General features: G+C 47.3%; 1 protein-coding gene across 15 annotated transcripts in view; it reads left to right on the forward strand.

Moving 5' to 3' along the window:
- LOC139264436 (zinc finger protein 385D-like) overlaps positions 1 to 15,482 on the forward strand; it is a 1,282,821-nt gene that overhangs the window by 269,621 nt on the left and 997,718 nt on the right. For 2 of the 15 annotated variants that reach the window (XM_070880898.1, XM_070880900.1), the window contains exon 4: positions 1,146 to 1,269. The exons of the other annotated variants lie outside the window; for them this stretch is intronic. The gene's annotated coding sequence lies outside the window, so the exon portion shown is untranslated. The remainder of the gene's footprint in view (positions 1 to 1,145; positions 1,270 to 15,482) is intronic. 15 annotated transcript variants of the gene reach the window in all.

Here is a 15,482-nt window from a genome sequence, read left to right on the forward strand (position 1 = left end):
ACTGTTGCCATCTGCTGCCCCTTTCATGAATTCACCACCCTTTGTAAAGTAAATATAAACTGTCTATTAATTTTCTTTCTTCTGAGTTTGAGTCCTTACCACTTGTTGTGGAGCTCCTGAACTCTATCATAGCGACAATTTATTTCCCTGAGACCTAGCCTTTGTTAGAGCTGCATGAAATCAATGTTAAAGGTGAAAGCTTTCAATTTATTTCATGCACTGTAGTCACAGCACCAGCCTGTGTGAATTTCTCAAATTCCCTCATGAGTTTGAGCATTTTTTGCCATGACAAATCACTTGCCTTGGTAATATGATATCAAATTCTGAGCCTAGGGGAAGAAGTAAGTCACACTTCAGAATTTTGAGATTCTGATGCTAAGATCGTCCAATACAAGATCAACCTTTTTAGACCGGAACACAAAGACTTGAAACCAAGATATCCTCATTTACTTGGACAGATACTGCCCAGTGCAGGAATAGTGGTTTTGGAGCTAGAGATGGGGGTAAAGATTGGAAGGGATTTCAGAATGATTTCAAGGGAACGCTGGCCAAGATTAAATGCAACCTTTCTCAAATTGATGTATACATTTGTAATATATTGCTCCAGCTCGTGGACTATGATCCACCGAGTGGATGACTGTGGTAATGCAATTGCTCATGTACAATAAAAAAAGGTCAGGTCACCTGACAAGTTCCTGAGTTGAAGCCATCTTGTAAGTGTGTGTTTGTGATATCGTAGAGAAGATACTACGTTGGTGATGAAGGATCGGATTCCTGGATACCCTAGTTGAAATTTTTGTTGATGAATGATTCCAGCCTAACAGCAGAGACTAGAGAGATTTGTTCTGTTGCAGAACAGCTAGAAATCCATCGTAAATTACAAGCACACTTGGCTGAACTGCCAGAGTCCAGATGGCCACACCTATGGAAATAATAGGGTGCTTGTCTGCATTCCATCATGACCGAGAGATTTTCGGAGCATATGTGGAGCGGCTAGAAATTGTTTCACCGCAAATAGCATCATCAAAGTCCCCGATGATGAAAACTATAACCGGGTAGTGTTAGAAAGAAAAAAAACTATTTTTCTGACTGAAGCAGGCCCCGAAGTGTATGAAACCCTGAAAAATGTGTTTGTTCCCATCAAGGCAAAGGACACATCACTTACGGAGATTCGAACCAAGTTAGAACAGCGCTGCAGTCCTGACCCCTGGAAATTGCTGAATGTTATCGCCTTGGAATATGAGATCAGTTAATTTGACAAAAGTATCAGTGAGTACATTGTAGCATTAAAAAAGTTATCCATTCACTGTAATTTCTGGACCGAGCATTGTGGGACCGCTTTGTTTGTGGGATGAAAAATGAAGTGTTCAGATGCAAGTTGTTGACAACCCCTAACTTACTGCCAATGGTAACAGAGCATTAAAGTCATGCTATAAGTGTCTGGGACAACACATTGCTCAAAGCTGTCTATATGAGAAGGCAGCGTGTTTCTTCTGCAAGAAAACTGGGCATCTTGCGAAGGCATGCCGACTGAAGAGTAAACCAACTTTCAAGTCTAGAAGTAGAAATTCCCAGAGACTACATAGCATGGAAGAAAAGCAACAGAGCGAAGAGATACACATCATCAGGAGCTTGAGGGTATCTAACAGCAATTTGAAAAGTATCATCATTCAAGTAGATGTTGCAGGAACCAAGCTACCGATGGAAATCGACACTGGTGCATCCATAAGACTAGTACCGGAATTGCTATATCTCGACAAGCTGAGTGATTTTCCACTGGAAAAGTCGAAGATAGAGCTGCGAGACTACTCAGGAGAGCACATTCCTGTGGTAGGACGTATCACTGTACCGATGAACTACAAGGATCAATTTCAGAGCTTGCCTCCCTTAGTAGTAGTAGGAGATAAGCCTGCCTTACTAGGTAGAAATTGGTTGGGATCACTGAAGCTGGATTGGAGTGAGATTTTTCGTGTTGAAACGAGATTTGCATCGAAGGATGATGTCATCAAGAAGTATCCGAAAGTGTTCAGTGAAACAGGCAGTCCAATCCAAGGCTTCAAGACGGGTGTCAAAGTACAGAATGATGCTAGATCAGTTAACTGCAAGCCACGTCTCGTACCATACGCACTCAAGGGGAAAGTTGAGCAAAAACTCAAAAGACTAGAGACTGAGAATGTTATCTCTAAGATAGATTTAAGTAATTGATCTGCACCCATTGTTGTTGTACCTAAGTCAGATGATAAGGTAAGGTTGTGTGGTGATTATAAAGTAACTATAAACCAGTTTCTAGAGGGTAATCATTGCCAAATGTAGATTTGTTCACAACGCTGACAGGTGGCCGGATCTTCTCAAAGTTAGATCTCATAAATGCCTACTTACAACTAGATGAAGAGTCCAAGTCATTTTTGACTATAAATACTCATCTAGATCTATATCAATTTTAATAGGCTACCACTTGAAGTGTCTTACACCCACGCCATATTCCAAGGGGTGATGAACCAGATTTTGAAAGTCATTGAAGCGCTAGTATATTATTTAGGTGATACACTAATTTCAGCACCAAACAGGCAAATCCATAATAGCATATTGAATGAAGTGCTCAAATGGCTAAAGAAGCATAGAGTACGAGTGACTGCTCACATGTGTAAGTTATTTTAAAACTCAGTGGAGTACTTAGGGTACAGAGTAGACAAAGGTGGTTCACATCCAACCAAGGGAAAGCTGGATGCAATTAGAAATGCACCCACTCCCAAGAATGTCACTGAACTTCAATCATTTGTGGATCTTTTGAACTTTTAGAGGAAGTCCCGACCAAATTTGGCTATAATGTTACATGCACTGAATGAGCTGTTGGAAGTGGTCAGAAGAATGCGACACAACATTCAAGGATTGTAAAAGCAAATTGGTAGAGAGCACCATGTTAGTTCACTAAACTACAGAACCAGTGGAAACCTGTTCAACCTTCGCCGTTTCCAGGCCAGGTCCAAGATCACCCCAACCTCTGTCGTCGAGCTACAGTACGCGGATGACTCCTGCGTTTGCGCACATACAGAGGCTGAACTCCAGGACATGGTCGACGTTTTTACTGAGGCGTATGAAAGCATGGGCCTTTCGCTAAACATCCATAAGATAAAGATCCTCCACCAGCCTGTCCTTGCCGCACAGCACTGCTCCCCAGTCATCAAGATCCATGGCGCAGCTCTGGACAACGTGGCCCATTTCCCATAACTCGGGAGCATCTTATCAACAAGCGTGGGCATTGACAACGAGATTCAACACCGCCTCCAGTGTGCCAGTGCAGCCTTCGGCCGCCTGAGGAAAAGAGTGTTTGAAGACCAGATCCTCAATACTGCCACCAATTTCATGGTCTACAGGGCTGTAGTAACATCCGCCCTCCTTTATGGCTCAGAGACATGGACCATGTACAGTAGACACCTCAAGTCGCTGGAGAGATACCACCAACGATGTCTCCGCAAAATCCCTCAACTCCCCTGGGATGACAGATGCACCAACATCAGCATCCTCGGCCAGGCCAACATCCCCAGCATTGAAGCACTGACCACACTTGATCAGCTCCGCTGGGCAGGCCACATTGTTTGCATGCCTGACACAAAACTCCCAAAGCAAGCGCTCTACTCGGAACTCCTTCATGGCAAACGAGCTAAAGGTGGGCAGAGGAAACGTTACAAGGACACTCTCAAAGCCTCCCTGATAAAGTGCAACATCCCCACTGACACCTGGGAGTCCCTGGCCAGAGACCGCCCTCAGTGGAGGAAGTGCATCCGGGAGGGCGCTGAGCGCCTCGAGTCTCATCGCCGAGTGCACGTAGAAAACAAGCGCAGACAGCGGAAAGAGCGTGTGGCAAACCAGTCCCACCCACCCCTGCCCTGAACAACTATCTGCCCCACCTGTGACAGAGTCAGTGGTTCTCGTATTGAACTGTTCAGCCACCGAAGAACTCATGTTAAGAGTGGAAGCAAGCCTTCAGTTCTGAGGGACTGCCTATGATGATGATTAGTTCACTATGATGTATCTAAGGAGATCAAGCTAGCATGTGATGTTTCTCCATAAGAAATTGGGGCAGTGATCTCTCATGTACTACATAGTGGGGAGGAGAGACCATTTGCTTTTGCTTCACACACTCTCAGTGCCAGTGAGCGTAATTATGCGCAGATCAAATGGAAGCTTTGGCATTAATTTTTGGGGTCAAGAAGTTCTACAAATATTTGTATGATTGTAAGTTTACCATCATTACAGACCATAAGCCCCTGACAGCAATTCTCCATCCAAAGTCCCCAGTTCCAACCTTAGCTACAGCCCGAATTCAGAGATGGGCTTTGATTTTGTCAGCATATTCGTATGACATTGAGAACAGACGATTAGCTGATCACAGTAATGCTGATACTATGTCTAGGTTGTCATCCCCATCACAAGTTACACCCAATGGAGAGAGAAGTTAAAGCAGAAGGATGAGAGAAATTAAATCAGAAGGTGAAAGTGAAGAATCATCACCATAAATGGTTAAAGTGGTTACCGGGAAGAATTATGAAGATATATGGTTCTCGCACATATTTGGCCAAGATGTTTGATCATGGAAAGATTAGGTTTGTTCATGTTATATATATGGATTTGTATTTACTCTGTACAGACACCAGAGGGCTCATCCCCTGGAGTCCCAAGGGATCCCATAATCCCTTGGGAGCACAGGGTATTTAAGGAGGCTTCACAGGTTGGAGATGCACTCTGGAGACCTGCAATAAAAGACTAAGGTCACACTTTACTTTGAGCTCACTGTGTCCAGTCTGACTCTTTCTCCATACACAACAAGATACAGATAGCGAACCCAAAGATGCAGAGAACAGTGGGCATCCTGGAGAAATTTTCGGAGGGAGATGATTGGGAAACTTTTGTGGAGCGACTCGACCAATACTTCGTGGCCAACGAGCTAGATGGGGAAGAGAGCGCTGCCAAACGAAGGGTGATCCTCCTCACCGTCTGTGGGGCACCAACGTATGGCCTCATAAAGAATCTGCTTACTCCAGCGAAACTCACGGAGAAATCATATGACGATTTGTGCACACTGGTCAGAGAGCATTTGAACCCGAGGGAAAGCGTTCTGATGGCGAGGTACCGGTTCTACACCTACTAAAGGTCTGAAGGCCAGGAAGTGGCAAGTTATGTTGCCGAGCTATGACGCCTTGCAGGACATTGCGAATTTGAAGGACATTTGGAGCACATGCTCAGAGACTTTTTCATACTTGGCATTGGCTATGAAATCATACTTCGCAAACTTTTGACTGCAGAGATCCCAACCTTGAGTAAGACCATAGCGATAGCCCAGGCGTTCATTGCCACCTGTGATAATACGAAGCAAATCTCTCAGCACACAAGTGTTGCTAAAAGTACTGTGAACAAAGTGATGTTGTTTTCGAATCGTAATGTACAGGGCACGTCTGCAGATGACTCATGGTCCACCATCAAGGGTGATGAATGCAAGGTCATTAACACCTTGTTGGCGATGCGGGGGTGATCATCGTTTGCATTCATGCCGATTCAAAGAGTACGTTTGCAAGGGCTGTGGATCAATGGGACACCTCCAACGAGTGTGCAGGCGAGCTGCTAAGCCTGTTAAATTTGTAAGCCACCATATTGCAGAGGAGGACAGATCCACGGAGGATCACGATGAACCAAAGCCTCAGATAGAGGAGGCAGAGGTACATAGGGTGCACACATTCACCACGAATTGTCCCCCGATAATGCTGAATGTTGAATTCAATGGACTCCCAGTGTCAATGGAGCTGGACACGGGCGCGAGCCAGTCCACCATGGGCAAAAAGACTTTCGAAAGGTTGTGGTGCAACAAGGCCTCAAGGGCAGTCTTAACTCCAGTTCGCACGAAACTAAGATCTTATACAAAAGAACTGATTCCTGTAATTGGCAGTGCTACCGTAAAGGTCTCCTACGATGGAGCGGTGCACAAGCTACCACTCTGGGTGGTAACGGGCGATGGTCCCATGCTGCTCGGTAGTAGCTGGCTGGAAAAGATACGCTGGAACTGGGACGAGCTCTATCACCCGCTGATGACACTTCGTGTGCCCAGGTCTAAAACAAATTTCCTTTTCTGTTCAAACGAGGCATCGGGAAATTCCAAGAAGCAAAAGTGAAGATCCACCTAATTCCGGAGGTGTGACCCATCCATCACAAAGTGAGAGCAATGCTGTACATGATGAGAGAAACGGTAGAGATCGAGCTAGACCAGTTGCAAAGAGAGGTCATCATTTCACTGATTGAGTTCAGCGAGTGGGCCAATCCTATTGGTCCAGTCCTCAAGGGAGATGGCAATGTCAGAATCTGTGACGATTACAAAGTAACTATCAATCGTTTCTCCCTGCAGGACCAATATCCACTACCAAAGGCCGACGACCTCTTTGTAATGCTGGCGGGAGGAAAGACGTTCACGAAGCTGGATCTGACTCAGTCTACATGACGCAGGAACTGGAGGAAACATTGAAGGCCCTCACCTGCATCAATATGCACAGGGTCGTTTTGTTTATAACAGATGCCCGTTTGGAATCCGATCAGTGGTGGCGATATTCCAGACAAGCATGGAAAGTTTACTGAAGTCAGTCCTGCACACCGTGGTCTTCCAGGACGACATCTTGGTCACAGGTCGGAACACATCTGCAGAACCTGGAGGAGGTTCTTAGTCGACTCAACTGCATGGAGCTCAGGTTAAAAAGCTCAAAAGTGCGTTTTACTGGTGCCGGAAGTGGAGCTCTTGGGAAGGAGGATTGCACCGGATGGCATCAGGCCCACCAATGCAAAGATGAAGGCAACCAAGAATGCACCGAGGCCACTGAACTTGACGGAGCTGCGGTTGTTTCTGGGACACTTGAACTACTTTGGTAACTTCTTACCGGGTCTCAGTACACTGCTCGAACCACTACATGTCTTGCTACGAAAAGGGGGCGAATGGGTTTGGGGCAAAAGCCAAGAAAATGCTTTTGTAAAAGTGAGAAAATTGTTATACTCAAACAAATTGCTTGTGTTGTATGATCCATGTAAGCGTTTGGTACCAGCATGTGATGCGTCGTCATACAGTGTCGGGTGTATATTGCAAAAAGCTAATGATTTCGGAAAAGTGCAACCAGTTGCTTATGCATCCAGGAGTCTGTCTTAAGGCCCACAGCATGATTGAAAAAGAAGCGTTAGCGTGTGTCTATGGGGTAAAGAAAATGCATCAAAGCTGTTTGGGCTAAAATTCGAATTGGAAACTGACCATAAGCCACTTATATCCCTATTCTCCGAGAGTAAAGGGTTGAATACCAATGCACGGCCCGCATCCAGAGATGGGTGCTCACGTTATCCGCATACAACTACACCATCTGCCACAGGCCAGGCACAGAAAACTGCGTCGATGCTCTCAGTTGGCTGCCATTGCCCGCCACGGGGGTGGAAATGGCGCAGCCCGCAGATCTAGCCATGGTTATGGAAGCATTTGAGAGTGAGCAATCACCCGTCACTGCCCGGCACATCAAAACCTGGACAAGCCAGGACCTCTTATTATCTCTAGTCAAAAGCTGTGTGCTTCACGGGAGCTGGTCCAGTGTCCCAGTTGAAATGCAGGAAGAGATAAAGCCGTTCCAGTGGCGCAAAGTTGAAATGTCTACACAGGCAGACTGCCTTCTGTGGGGCAATCGAGTAGTGGTCCCCAAGAAGGGTAGAGACACCTTCATCAATGTCCTCCACAGTACGCACCCAGGCATCGTAATGATGAAAGCGATAGCCAGATCCCACATGCGTTGGCCCGGTATCGTTGCGGACTTAGAGTCCTACGTTCACAGATGTAATACATGCGCAATTAAGCAATGTACCCAGGGAGGCACTGCTAAGTTTATGGTCTTGGCCCTCCAAACCGTGGTCTCGGGTACACGTCGACTATGCAGGCCCGTTCTTGGGTAACATGTTTCTTGTGGTTGTAGACGCGTACTCCAAGAGGATTGAATGTGAGATAATGTCGGCTAGCACATCCGCTGCCACTCCTGAAAGCCTGCGGGCCATATTTGCCACACACGGATTACCCAATGTCCTGGTGAGTGACAACGGGCCATGTTTTACCAGTGCTGAGTTCAAAGAATTCATGACCCGTAACGGGATCAAACATGTCACATCTGCCCCATTTAAACCAGCGTCCAATGGTCAGGCAGAGAGAGCAGTGCATATCATCCAGCAAGGCTTGAAGAGGGTCACTGAAGGCTCATTGCAGACTCGTCTATCCCGAGTCCTGCTTAGCTACCGCACTGGGATCCCACCTGCTGAACTGCACATGAAAATAGCACTTAAGACAAGACTCTTGTTAGTTCTCCCTGAACTACATGAACAGGTAGAGAGCATGCGGCTTCAACAAAGTGCATACCATGATAGCGCAAATGTGTCACGCGAGATTGAAATCAATGAAATATTTGTATTAAATTATGGACAAGGTCCCAAGTAGCTTCCCAGCACTGTCGTGGCCAAAGAGGGGAGCAGGGTGTTTCGGGTCAAACTTTCAAATGGACTCATTCACCGGAAACACTTGGACCAAATCAAACTCAGATTCACGGACTATCCTGAGCAGTCCACCTTGGACCCTACCTTTTTTGATCCCCAAAATACACACCAGTGGCAACCGGCACCACGGTTGACCACAAAGCAGAACCCATCTTCCACAGCAGCCCAGCGAGGGCCCAACAAATGATTCAACAAGACCAGCTTTCACACCGAGACGATCAACCAGGCAAGAAGGGCCCCAGATTGACTCACATTGTAAATAGTTACACTATTGACTTTGTGGGGGAGTGTTGTTATATTTGTGGACTTGTATTTACCCTGTCCAGCCACGAGAGGGCTCATCCCCTGGAGTCCCAAGGGATCCCATAATCCCTTGGGAGCACAGGTATTTAAGGAGGCTTCACAGGTTGGAGAGGCACTCTGGAGACCTGCAATAAAAGACTACGGTCACACTTTACTTTGAGCTCATATTGGTCAGTCTGGCTCTTTCTCCATGCACAGCAGTTCACATTGATCATATTTTACCTACAGATGTGGAAGGATTTGTAAGTTGGAATGATTCGATTATTTCTGACTCATCAGATAGTCTTGTTACAAATTGAGTACCAGTAGCAAATCCTACATCAGATATTTTAGCAAGAAGTCCAAGAGAAAATCAGAATTTAAGTCTGAGTCAGGCAGACAAACAGTCTGAAGTTGTAGAGAGTTCAAATGTAGATCACGGGCATCCCTTGGAGGAAAACTTCCCTCAGGCTCAGCCTAGAATGAGTCTAAGTTCGACATCATGTTTGGGAAGTTCTGTTCACGAGCGAAGGTATCCTCTTTGAAATAGAAAACCAGTGGTTAAGTTTGATTTGTAAATATTACAAATTAAGTCCGTGGGCTAGATTTTCCATTATTTAGGCATGAATAACGCCCACTTAACCTCCATTTTAATGCTGAAATGAGATATAACACCCAGATCTCACCCATTTAGCCACAAAATGGAAACTGACGCCCATTTTTCAGACACTTATTGCCAAGCGTTACTTTCGCCATATACGTAACGCTGGGAAATAGTAATACCGCCTGCCCACATTTTTTGGGCGGAATCATCAAAATGGGCTAAAAACCAACGCCCTTAATATCGCCCAGCGTTACTTTCAGCACATAATTAACGCCGAGATTCAATAATACCGAGCGCCCACTTTGTTTGGCCTTAAGGACCACATTTGCCAAATCTAGCGCCCAGCATATCGCCCAGCATCACGGTCAGCACCTCACACACATTTTGCCCACAATATCGCTCACCCAAAACACTGCTCTGAAAAAGCTGAACTGTTCTGAACTAGTCACAGCGGTGTGGACACTATTTTGCAAATTGCAGTTCGCTTTATTGTAAAGGCTGCTTCAACTTTGGGGGAGTTTGGATTGACTCTGGAGTTCTTCTTAGGTGAAGTGACCATCTGAACAGACATATTTTCATACTGTGGACGATTGGGTTTTACTGTAGGTGTCTTAATGTGGAAATTTATTGCTTGTGAACAATCGGCATTATACTTTTATTGGAATGGGGCCAGCCATTTCTCAGCCTGCATCAATTACCAAGCAGATGCTGCAAAGTGCAAATGGCACAACATCTAATCCACAGCATTATGTGCCCAATCTAAGACATACCAGACTGAGGAGGAGGTCCAGACCATACACACCCTGCACTTACAGGGAGAAGTGGTCTTACCTCGACTTATCCGAGAACACCTGCCTTTGGAGACTGCGCTTACACAAAGTGGTTATCAGTGAAATATGCCAGCTCATCAGAGCAGATCTGCAGCCTACCAGCACCTTCAGGACATCACTGTCCATCGAGGTCAAGGTCACCGCAGCACTGTTGTTCTATGCATCCGGTTCCTTTCAGGCCTCCGCGGTTGACATTTCCCCACTGTCTCAGCATGCCACACATTGCTGCATTAGACAGGTCATGAAGGCCCTGTACGCGCGTAGGATGGACTTTATCAGCTTCCCTATGACCACGGATGCTCAGACTGACAGGGCTGGAGCATTCTACCACATTACTCAGTTCCCCAAGGTGCAAGGAACAATACAGTGTACTCACATCGCCATGCGGGCACTTTCTCAGGGCCCAGAGGTTTTTTGCAACAGAAAAGGATTTCACATCCTGAAGGTCCAACTAGTTGTCGACCACAACCAGATAATTATGGCAGTGAATGCCAAATGTCCTGGCAGCTTCAATAAGGCTCACATCCTGCGTGAGAGCGCTGTTTCTGACATGTTTACCAGTCAGCCACAAGGACAATGCTGGATGCTTGGTGACAAATGATATGGCCTAGCCACCTGGCTGATGATCCCGCTGCGTGACACCCACACCGAGGCCGAGAAGCGATACAATGAAAACCACAGAGCCACATGCAGTGTGGTCCAGAAAACAATTAGTGTGCTAAGCAGCGTGTTAGATACCTGGAGCACTCAGGAGGGGAGCTACAATACAACCCTGATCAGGTAGCTCAATTCGTGGTCGTGTGCTCAATGCTGCACAACCTGGCTATCAGGAGGGGACAAGAATTGCCAGAAGGGACTGATGCTCCACCTCAGGAGAGAGAGGAAGTGGAGGACGAGAGGCTGGATGCTGACCTCGGGCCAGACAATCAGGCTGACTATGCAATCATGCCCACGCCCCTCTTCAGACCGCAGGAAAGGGCCTGTGATGGTGACATAGCTGCAAGACTCTTATGTCAGGAGCTCATAAATGAGCGATTTGCCTGAAACAACGTTGCTATTATTGACAAAGCTGACATACTGCTGTGTGTGTACAGCTCAGTCATAAATGGTGGCCATCACCTTGGTGCCAGTTAAAGTTTAAGTTGATTTAAGTTAAGTGTAATTATACCCTTTCATGTCAAGGAATCACCAGTGTGTAACGGTCCAGCTATCTGAGACAATGCGCAACAAGGTTATGTTGAATAAAAAACATTTAATATTGTTGTGTATCTGTGAAGCATGCACTCCCATGTTCCGCCATCAGGGAGCACATCTCCTGAAGTCCCAAGGGATCCCAGCATCCCTTGGGAGCACTGTGTATAAGCCGGCCCCTAAGGCCTGTTACTCACTCTGGAGTATCTTAATAAAGACTGAGGTCATTGTTACTTTAACCTCCCTGTGTGCAGCCTCATCTGTGTTAGGAATACAACAACTGGCGATGAGTACACGAATCCAACGCAAAGATGCAGCAAACTGTGGGCATCCCGGAGAAGTTCTCGGAGGGTGAGGACTGGGAAGCCTATGTCGAACGGTTAGACCAGTACTTTGTAGCTAATGAGCTGGACAGAAAAGGAAGCGCTGCAAAAAGGAGAGCGGTCCTCCTCACGGTCTGCGGAGCACCGACCTACAGCCTCATGAAGAATCTTCTGGCTCTGGTGAAACCCACAGATACGTTGTATGAGGAGCTGTGTACACTGGTCCGGGAGCATCTTAACCCGAGGGAGAACGTGCTGATGGTGAGATATTGGTTCTACACGTGCCAGCGATCTGAAGGTTAAGAAAGGGCGAGCTACATCGCTGAGCTAAGGCGACTTGCAGGCAATGTGAGTTTGAGGGCTACCTGGAGCAAATGCTCAGAGACTTTTTTGTACTGGGCATTGGCCACGAGACCATCCTACGAAAACTTTTGACTATAGAGACACCGACGCTCAGCAAGGCCATTGCGATAGCACAGGCGTTTATGTCCACCAGTGATAACACCAAACAAATCTCTCAGCACACAAGTGCTAGCAATGTTCATAAATTAACTGGAACTGTGTTTGCGAGCAGAAATGTACAGGGCAGAAACCACGAGTCTGCAACTGCCAGTAGGCCTCAGGTGACCCAGATGACTCAGAGTCCGCAACAAAGGATGAATGCAAGGCAATTCACAACTTGTTGGCGTTGTGGAGGCTTCCATTCAGCCTATTCATGCCGCTTCAAAGGGCATGTTTGCAAGAGCTGTGGAACAATGGGGCACCTCCAACGAGCTTGCAGACGAGCTGCAAGCTCTGCAAAACCTGCTAACCGCCACGTGGCAGAGGGAGATCGGTCCATGGTGGATCAAAGCAATTTCGAGCCTCAGAGAGCTGAAGTACACGGGGTGCACACATTTTTGATGAAATGTCCACCTATATTGCTAAATGTAAAATTGAATGGCTTACCTGTAGCCATGGAACTGGACACTGGTGCTAGCCAATCCATCATGAGTAAAAATATGTTTGAGAGACTGTGGTGCAACAAGGCACTCAGACTAGCCCTGAGCCCCATCCACACGGAACTGAGAACGTACACCAAAGAGCTTATCATTGTCCTGGGCAGCGCCATGATCAAGGTCACCTATGAGGGCACGGTGCACAAACTGCCATTCTGGATTGTCCCGGGCGATGGCCCCACACTGCTTGGAAGGAGCTGGCTGGGCAAAATCCGCTGGAACTGGGATGACATCCGAGCACTATCACATGTCGATGAGGTCTCATGTACACAGATTCTTAACAAATTTCCTTCCCTTTTTGAGCCAGGCATTGGAAACTTTTCCGGGGCGAAGGTGCGGATCCACTTGGTGCCAAAGGCATGACCCATTCATCACAAGGCGCGAGCGGTACCTCACATGATGAGGGAGAGAGTGGAAATTGAGCTGTACAGGATGCAACGAGAGGGCATCATCTCCCCAGTTAAATTCAGTGAGTGGGCCAGCCCGATTGTTCCAGTACTCAAAAGTGATGGCACGGTCAGGATTTGCGGCGATTATAAAGTAACTATTAATCGTTTCTCGCTACAGGACCAATACCCGCTACCTAAGGCAGACGACCTATTTGCGATGCTGGCAGGAGGCAAGACGTTCACCAAGCTCGACCTGACTTCGGCCGACATGATGCAGGAGCTGGAGGAGTCTTCAAAGGGCCTCACCTGCATCAACACGCACAAGGGACTATTCATCTACAACAGATGTCTGTTTGGAATTTGGTCGGCTGCAGCGATCTTCCAGAGAAACATGGAGAGCCTACTCAAGTCGGTACCATGCACGGTGGTTTTTCAGGATGACATATTGGTCACGGGTCGGGACACTGTTGAGCACCGACAAAACCTGGAGGAGGTCCTCCAGCGACTGGATCGCGTAGGGCTGCGGCTGAAGAGGTCGAAATGAGTCTTCATGGCATCAGAAGTGGAGATTTTGGGGAGAAAGATCGAGGCGGACGGCATTCGGCTCACAGACGCCAAGACAGAGACTATCAGGAATGCGCCCAGGCCCCAGAATGGCACGGAGCTGCGGTCGTTCCTGGGACTCCTCAACTATTTTGGTAACTTCCTATCGGGGTTAAGCACTCTCTTAGAGCCCCTCCATGTGTTATTGCGTAAAGGTGAGAACTGGGTGTGGGAAAAAAAACAAGTAATTGCTTTTGAGAAAGCCAGAAACATTTTTATGCTCCAACAAGCTGCTTGTATTGTATAACCCATGTAAAAGACTCGTGCTAGCATGTGATGCGTCGTCGTATGTAGTCGGGTGTGTATTACAACAAGCTAACGTTGCGGGGAAGTTGCAACCTGCCGCCTATGCTTCCAGGAGCTTGTCTAAGGCCGAAAGGGCCTACAGCATGATTGAGAAAGAGGCATTAGCGTGTGTGTTCAGGGTAAAGAAAATGCATCAATACTTGTTTGGCCTCAAATTTGAGATGGAAACCGATCACAAGTCCCTCATATCCCTGTTCGCCGAAAACAAGGGGATAAATACTAATGCCTCAGCCCGCATACAAAGGTGGGCACTCGCGCTATCAGCGTATAACTATACCATCCACCACAGGCCAGGCACTGAGAACTGTGCGGATGCTCTCAGTCGGCTACCATTGCCCACCACGGGGGTGGAAATGGTGCAGCCTGCAAACTTGTTGATGGTGGCGCAGCCCGCAGACTTGTTGATGGTCATGGAAGTGTTTGAAAATGATAAATCACCTGTCACGGCCCGCCAGATTAGGACTTGGACCAGCCAAGATCCTCTGCTGTCCCGAGTAAAAAACTGTGTACTGTACGGGAGCTGGGCCAGCATCCCCGTTGAGATGCAAGAGCTAATCAAGCCATTCCAGCAGCGAAAGTACGAGCTGCCCATTCAGGCAGAGTGTCTGTTGTGGGGTAACCGCGTAGTGCTACCCAAAAAGGGCAGGGAAACGTTCATCTCAGATCTTCACAGCACACACCCGGATATAGTAATGATGAAAGCGATAGCCAGATCCCACGTGTGGTGGCCCGGTATCGACTCTGACTTAGAGTCCTGTGTACGGCAATGCAGCATGTGTGCTCAGTTGAGCAACGCGCCCAGAGAGGCACCACTATGTTTGTGGTCCTGGCCCTCCAGACCATGGTCAAGGATCCATGTCAACTATGCGGGCCTGTTTCTCGGTAAAATGTCCCTGGTTGTGGTGGATGCTTTTTCAAAATAGATTGAATGTGAAATAATGTCAGGAAGCACCGCCACCGCCACCATTGAAAGCCTGAGGGCCATGTTTGCCACCCATGGCCTGCCTGACATACTGGTCTGTAACTTGTGCCATGTTTCATCAGTGCCGAATTTAAAGAATTCATGACCCGCAATGGGATTAAACATGTCACCTCGGCCCCGTTTAAACCAACCTCCAATGGGCAGGCAGAGCGGGCAGTACAAACAATCAAACAGAGCCTTAATCGAGTTAGAGAAGGCTCACTCCAAACCCACCTGTACCAAGTCCTGCTCAGCTACCACACGAGACCCCACTTGCTCACAGGGTTGCCCCCGGCTGAGCTACTCATGAAAAGGACACTTAAAACCAGGCTCTCGCTGGTTCAGCCCAACCTGCATGATCAGGTAGAGAGTAGGCGGCAGCAACAAAATGTAAACAATGGTCGCGCCCTTGTGTCACGGGAAATTGATCTGAATGACCCTGTGT

This window comes from Pristiophorus japonicus, chromosome 5, assembly GCF_044704955.1.
Source record: "Pristiophorus japonicus isolate sPriJap1 chromosome 5, sPriJap1.hap1, whole genome shotgun sequence".
NCBI lineage: Eukaryota > Metazoa > Chordata > Chondrichthyes > Pristiophoridae > Pristiophorus > Pristiophorus japonicus.